Here is a 7771-nt window from a genome sequence, read left to right on the forward strand (position 1 = left end):
GCCACACCCACATGGGGTCGTTGTAAGAGACTGGTCATGAGCCGTCTTGAAAATTACCCTGCACAAGTGGGCTTCCTGCTCTGGAGCAAGGCATCCAACATCTGAGTACCATCAGATGTAGAAGCTGTGTGAGGAGAAGAAATTGGAAGCTACCAACCAAGCCAGATGTTTCAGTTGGGGTTCCCTGGAGAGTCTGCTTCATGAAAGATAGACATTAACCCCCACCTCTGCCTGAAGGCTCAGTATCCTATTACAGTTGCACCAACTGGATAAGGCAGGATTCTTTTCTCTAATTCCCTCCCTTCCAGAAGGGCCAGACATAGCTTTTGAGTGAGAAAGTAGGTAAAGTGAGGAAGAGCCTATCTTCAGGCTTCCCACTCAGAAGAAGCCCTGAGCAAGAGTTATGTCTTCAATTAGGGGAGAGAGTGGCCTTTTGACGTTTCACTAGTGTGGATTTCATACCCAGAAAAATAGATGCTTTGTTTATTACCTGAAAGTGACCAGAAAAACTACATGACCTGAGAATTCATTCCTAGAAAAACAAATCCAGAGCCAGAGAGCAGACTTGCAAAAAGAAAAACATTGTGTTCTGCTGCACCATCCCCCTTACTTCCTTCCTGACACACAGGTTCCTCATTATGTAGTAAATCAGACCTATAGAAAGGACTTAGGCACACTTAGGATGGTGCTAAGGAAAGATCTCTAAGGGAGATTTCAAACCTACCTCTAGTCCTATTCCAAATGAAGTGTGAAGTTTTTTCTGTTCACTAACATTTACCTGGCAAATAGCAGTTGAATGCTAATCATGTTACAGGTTTGCTGAGGTTTCAGATTGATTTCAGAGCTGCTTTGTTCACTCAAGGAATCTTTTATGGGGAGACAGAATCTAGTGGGCCAGACATACATATAAACCACAAAGCGTAATAGACGTATGTAGAAATACAGTTCGGACAGAGAATTCAGATCCAAAAAATTTTCAGTTAGGAGGTGAAGGATTAGCTGAATCTTAACGGGTGGGTGGGTGTATACTAGGCAGACAAGTGGAGGGTGTTCAGTATGCCTGAGTGTAGGGCTCAAAGGGATCAAGACAGGATTGGAAAGGAAGACAGGTCAGATCATGAAAGACCTTGTAGACTTTACCAATGACTTTGGACTTTTATTTTGCAGATACTGTAATACAAAGATAATTCATTTTGCATTTTATATGTATTATAACACGGACTGGAGGAGCATAAGTGCCACGCGGTCTTTGTAGTTAGGAGACCACTGCCATAATTCTAGAATGGTATATAAGAGCCTGAGGATAGAAGGGAGGGGACAGTCTAAGATATATTAGGAACTGGGACTGGGTGACTGATTAGATATTCCTGGGAGAGAGTAGTCAAAGATAAATCCCACATTTCTGGTTTGGGTTAATGGGTTGGTAGTGGTGGTGTGGGGTCTACAGGGAAGAGAAGCAGGTTTTGGAGGGAACATTAATACTCTTGGATTATGTTTCAGTTGAAGTGTCTGAGAGATACACAAGTGGAGCTGTTCAGAGGCAGTTAAAAAAAAATAAGGGTTTAAAGAAAAGCCTACACAAGATTAAAATGTATGGTTCTTCAGTATAGATGAGCCCTTAGGTAATCACCAGGGAAAGGGAATAAAGGAAGGAAGAAAGAACATGGACAGAATCCCTGGAAAATGCTAGCATTTGAGGGTTACACAAGGAAAGGAAAATGAAAAGCCGTTCACTTATTTGCTCATTTTTATCTGTGTTCCACTAGAAACCGAGCCTGATGAGGGCAGGGACCTTGTCCTTTTTTTCTTTTTTTTTTTTAGCGGTACGTGGGCCTCTCACTGTTGTGGCCTCTCCCGTTGCGGAGCACAGCCTCCAGAAGCACAGGCTCATCGGCCATGGCTCACGGGCCCAGCCGCTCCGCGGCATGTGGGATCTTCCCAGACCGGGGCACGAACCCGTGTTCCCTGCATCGGCAGGCGGACTCTCAACCACTGCACCACCAGGGAAGCCCAGGGACCTTGTCTTAATCATGGCTGTGCCCCCAGTGCCTAGAGCAGAATGTAAACAAGCTTTGTAGAGCTACAGAGCAACCAGGTTGCCTCAGAAACCCCTTCCCAACCTCTTCCCTTCTGTCCCTCGCACACTTCTGGCTGATACCCTCCCCCACCTCAATTCTTACCGCAGTTTTTAAGAAGGTCATCCCAGGAAATATATCAGCTATGTGAAAATATTTCAAAACTTTTGAAATGTGATATATATTAACTTGAAAATCATCAATTACAGCAAATGTCCAGCTTTCAGGACTGATCACTGCCTAACACTGCTGGGTTCGGCCCACTTACCAGTGGGTCAAAAAGTTCACAGTAGTGAGATCAAATCGGTTTCTTGAGGCAACTAAGAAGGCAGCCTTGCTCTGGAGATAATCACCAAGGGCAGGAAAATAACCTCCAGTGCTTCAAGCTGAGATTGAGCAGGAGAATCCCAGCTCACCACAACTACAGTGTATGCTTGGGCCTGTCAAATGGAAGTTAGCCTATTACCTAAAAATGCATTTCAGAATTGCCCCCATGTGCTTGCATCCTGTACCCAGACCCAAAGAAAATGCCATTTGCCTTCAATATGTATTGTTAAAAGGACTGAAATATTTTTCAAATTTAAACTATAGTCCCTAAAATATTCATAATTCCAAAGTGCCTTTCACAGTGTATTATTTTGCTTACTTCATTATTGCCTAACTCTTTGCTTAAATTCTACTCCATGAGAGTAGGAATGTGTCTGGTTTTTTCACCCCAATGTTCAGAACGTATTTGTTGAGTGAATGAAATTATGCTTGTATGAATGAAATTATGCTTGTAAAACCAAAGGGCCTGATTTGTCAACTGGACTTCCAGATCTCCACAGAAGCTACCAGTAAAAGTAGTGTAAGAGCTGTTCCTGCATGTGAAGAGGGGGTCCTGGATGGAGCTTTTCTGGCATTCAGGTGCCCCTCACATGTTCCACTGTTCAGGGATAGCACAACCTTATACTCCTTTTTAAATGTAGCTGGTTTTGGAAAGCAATAAGAGGGAAACCAGTTTTCCATATATTCCTAAGAAGATGGTGAGTAAACAATCATGTTTTCCTAAGTAACTTTAGTTTTATGAGCTTCTTTCTCTCTACTGCAGGTCCCCACCCCACTCCCCACTCTAAAATCATGCTTGTAATCCCATTATTTATATAAGGGTGGCTTTTTGTTTCTCATCACAACCACCTGTGTGCTTTCGATACTTCTATGCAAGTAACCCATAGAGGAAATTAGTAAAATTCACACTGAATCCACATGAAGTGGATGCAGTCATTTGGGACAGTGCAGACCACTGCAGTGGACAGGAGTAGCCTCTGTCTGCAGATATGATTTCAGGTGACATTAGCCTGCAATTATTTAGCCATGTGCTTTATAACATTAATTCCACTTATGTTGCTGTCATCATGGGACTTAAGTATTTAGGAAATACAAAGAAATAACATTTAAAGAGAGCCCTACCATTATTCATTTTAATGTAAAATTGCCACTTCTCTGTATGTTTACCTCATGACCATCTAATTGATAACGAAGACCTCAACTTCCTTATATTACCTCAGAAAAAAGTCTGACATGTTAACCAACCACTGGACTGACCACTGGAAGGAAAAAAGACTGAAGATGTTTTATTTTGCTCAAGGGCAGTCATCCAACATCTGCTTTTGTGACAAGTTAACGTAATTGTATTGTAGAGGTGTAAGGATAAAAATGACCTTCTAAAAAATCATCTTCTCCAACCCTCTTTTTATAGATGAGGAAACTTAGGTCTCAAGCTGTGAAGCACTTTGCCCAAGATTACTCTGGTCATTACATTTATATGAATTTATATGAAGCTAGAAAGTAGAACCTCTGCCTCCCGTTTGGTGCTCTTATCACATCATCAGGCCACTTGCTTGCTTAAGTCAGCATTTCTTTGCTTAACTAAATGTAAGGAGGCTCCCCATAGGGCTTGCCTGCTGAGGATGGGGTGCAGAGGGAGAGTAAAAGAGAGAGCTCTCTCCTAGTTTTCAAGTCGACTAGTTTTCATTGGTTTGATTTTATTGAAAAAGATAAAAAATTAGGGCCAAGTTCCTATTCCTGTTCCCTCCCCAAGCCACTGAAGAAACAAATTTGCTAACATTCCCCAAATTATTGTCTTTTACTCTCTCTTTTTACAGTAAGAGCATTACTGGCAAAAAGTTTCCCAGAATCATGTTCCTCTTAGATATTCCTCCTTGATGTGGATATGAAGGCTTGCGTGGGAAGCTCCAGATGCGGGCCCAGTCCAGCCTGCTCTGCCTCTGCTGCTCGTGCTTGCTGCTTGTCTCCGTGTCTCCATTTGAAGGGCTGCAGGGCGAGTCGTGACCCAGGTCCACTTTCTTACTGTTAAATCCTGCCTTGGTTGTCATGTTTTTATAGAAGAGGAAAAGCATTTTCTCCCTGAGTTCCGGAGCAGTCTTGAGGTCAGGGGTAAGATTTTTCTTGGTAAGTATTAAGAAGTAGTTGCTGAATGATAAAGGGGTGGAAAGGGGAAGGGTGCCTTAGGAAAAAAGGTGTTCTCGGTGATGGGATTGCTTCCAGTTTGTTTTCCAATCTCTTCAGGAATGATTTTCTGCCCTCTTCCTGCACCCTGTGTTCTGATTCCTGGAGCATGCAGTACTCCTTCACTTCCTTTCTCCCAGGGGCTGTTAGAAGAATAACCTTGAAAGAGAAAACATGTGGGCTGTGGTAGACTTTGGATTCTGTCCTCCAGATACTTGGCTCTTTCACTCATGAGAAACTCCTGCCTTAGGCTGACTTGGATCTGGGTTAGCAGTGCCCAGTCCATTTGCATATCCTCTGGGCCATGTGGGCTGTTCTGGGGTCTTGACCTTTTCTTCTTGGGGTGATCCCCACTTCTGTTGCCATAGACTATGTATTTAAGAAGCTTGTCTTTCAATTTCCTGCCAATGGCTGGATCTTGGAAATGACTCTGCACAGTGCTGAAGGGCCTGCTAGGGGAGTCTCTAAGGATCACTTCTCCCCTGAATGGTGGCCTGCTGTCCACAGGAAGCTTTCTCTGTTTTTCTCCCTGCTCTGGATTATCCAAAGACTCTAAAGATAAAACCAGAGCTAGTTTGCCCTCCCCTCTGGAGGGAGACCCCCTTATTTTTACAGTTGCCCTCCCATTCTTATCTTTAGAGTCTGCCTTTAAGGTTGCTCTGGAAGCTGTGGGTGGCTAGAGTCTGTCCTTGTCCAGGCTAAGTCTGAAGAGCATCTAGTTCTTCTCCCCCTCTCTCCTGTTCTGGATTATTGCCTTCACTGCTGCCTCACTCTCATCCACCAAGTTGGTGGTGTAGTTACACAACATATTCTTGGAGGTGAGCTGTTTGACCAAGTCCTTGTTGCCTAGCAACCAAGCATGCACCAGCTCTGACTTTCAGAGCTTCGAATGGCATCGTTTATAAAAGGCTTTCTGCTCCATTAGCCAGGCATTAGCTTCGTATTTCTTCCTGGAGTCCAGAAAACTGAGTTTCTTTTTCAGCAAATTCTCTTCTTTCCAATTGAAGGACAGAAATGAGTAGGACTTCTCTGTTTCCATAAGCTTTATGTTCTCTCCTAATATGGATTAGCACCTATGTCCCTGATTTTTGGTGCTAACAAGCTCGGATGGTCACTCTGTTGGTGGCTTTTCCAGGAGATGCCCAGTTTGGTCTGGAGCTCTGACATTTCTCTGCCCACTTGGAGACCTGGCAGCCAGTGTTCTGTCAGCAGACCTGTGAAGGAGCTTAGTGACGTGTGGGCACTATGACCAGAGGGTTCTATTCCAGGCTCCAGTGTTTGTTGTTAAGGACTGTGGATCATCAAGGGCAAGTTCTTCTCCCAAGGACAGAGGTCCTGGGAGGCTTCTTCACTGACCTGTTGAGCACAGGCCCAGCTTCTACCTGAGAACTGTCCCCATTCCAAGGGGAAGGTGACTTAAATGCCATCTACCGTCTCTGAGTGATAGGACCTGAATTGGCAATATCTCCCTGGCAGGTGGTAATGGGGAAGTATTTAATAAGATTAACAACAGAGATATGAAATTTAGAAGTATAATAGGAGAACTTTTATGTAGGTGGTTGAAAAAAGAACTTTTTATAGTTTTATTGTATGAATATCTCAAGGATAGAGTTGGTCAATTTGTTAAAGTTGGGCCCTTTCTTTAATTGTGTTATATAAGAATTTTATTCAAAGATGAGGTCTCCCAAAAGTTAAAAAGGGGGGCGGTGGGGAGGTGGGAGGTAGAGGAGGAGGAAGAAGAGAAGGTAATAAATGAGGATACATTTGCTGAGGTTGCATCAGCTGTTGACAGACTGTCCCTGGATCCTGAGCTCAAGAAATGTGGCCCTAATTGTAGACCTTCTCTAGATAGACTCAGAGAGGGTGACAACAGGGTGGCTCACAGACCCTGCTAGAAGGTGCTTCTGCCAGCCTGCAGATGTCCCAGATTCCTAATCCTGGCTCCCTTATTCCTCAAACTGTAGCTCCATTTACCTAAGCACCTTCAAATAAACTGCTGCGTTTGTTCTACCAGGAATTTAGTGTGTTAGTGACCCAGCCACTTTGCAACTCAGAATGTTACTTGTTATGGTTTCTTTTTTTTAGCAACTGACCTTTTAACAACTATTATCTTCCTCTCCTTAGGGGTCCATTGATTGTTGCCCATGTAGTATGTAAATCATCTGTCCTCTTCCTCTTCCTCCTATCCCTTTTACTCCTGTTTCCCAGTCTATCCTCAACTCTCCTCAAGAGCAGCAGACCCCAACCTCTTTTATGTAAACGTTGTATTCCCGAAACAGTGCTGAGCCTTCCTTCAGCATACCAAACCTTCTCTAAACCTTAGACTTCCTCTGTGTTTGTTCCCCTTAAGAGTTACTGCTTTGCCAAACCCTGCCGTGTAAAACCACAAAGCTTTGATAGCTCCCACACCTTTCTGGACCTTATCCTTTACTTACATTTAAGGTAAAAGTGTTATTTTTATTAGTAAAATTAAATTCTATAAAAGTGATTTCTAAATTAGAAAGTATTATATAAATCTAAATGAGTTTTCATGAATTCAGGTTGCCTCCCAAATATCCAGGCCATGTTTCTCCAACTGAATGACTATCATTCAGTTTGGAGGGCAGACCCAGCCACAGGGGTAGATAGGTCCATCTAAGCCAATCAGAATAATGCCACCTGCCTTACCACAGTTGATTGCCTTGGATTGGGTCCGACCAAAACCACTATGACAGAATGTTTACTATAGCTTGAGGAAAAGAGCATGCTTCTCTTATGTGGGTTTTAAGAAGCAACAAGCTGCCTGAACAAGGAAGCATGTTGTTCCAGTTGCTATTAACTCCAGGTGCTGTCATGCCTTCCTACCACCACACACACCCAGCCTTGAGATGATGCTGACCCATGGATGGTTGTGTGGTGGGACAAAACCCAGATTTTAAATCACATGGCTGAGCCATTTCATCAAATCATCCTGGAAGTCTTCAGCTAATGGTATTTTAACTGACATAAGAAAATTTTACTTCTTAGCAAAGTATCAGAACTCCTTTGTAGGGGTAAGTGGCTGTGGGAGAATGATGTTGACCCATTGCACACTGTAGAGGAAGGTCCCTCTTTCACTTCACTGACTTTAAATAGCAGGACAACCATCACAATGGTTTGCATGGTTTGGTTGTATTATTGCAACTGGTGAATGAGCTGAATTAACCCAG

The sequence above is a fragment of the Stenella coeruleoalba genome (assembly GCF_951394435.1).
Source record: "Stenella coeruleoalba genome assembly, chromosome: 2".
Lineage (NCBI taxonomy): Eukaryota > Metazoa > Chordata > Mammalia > Artiodactyla > Delphinidae > Stenella > Stenella coeruleoalba.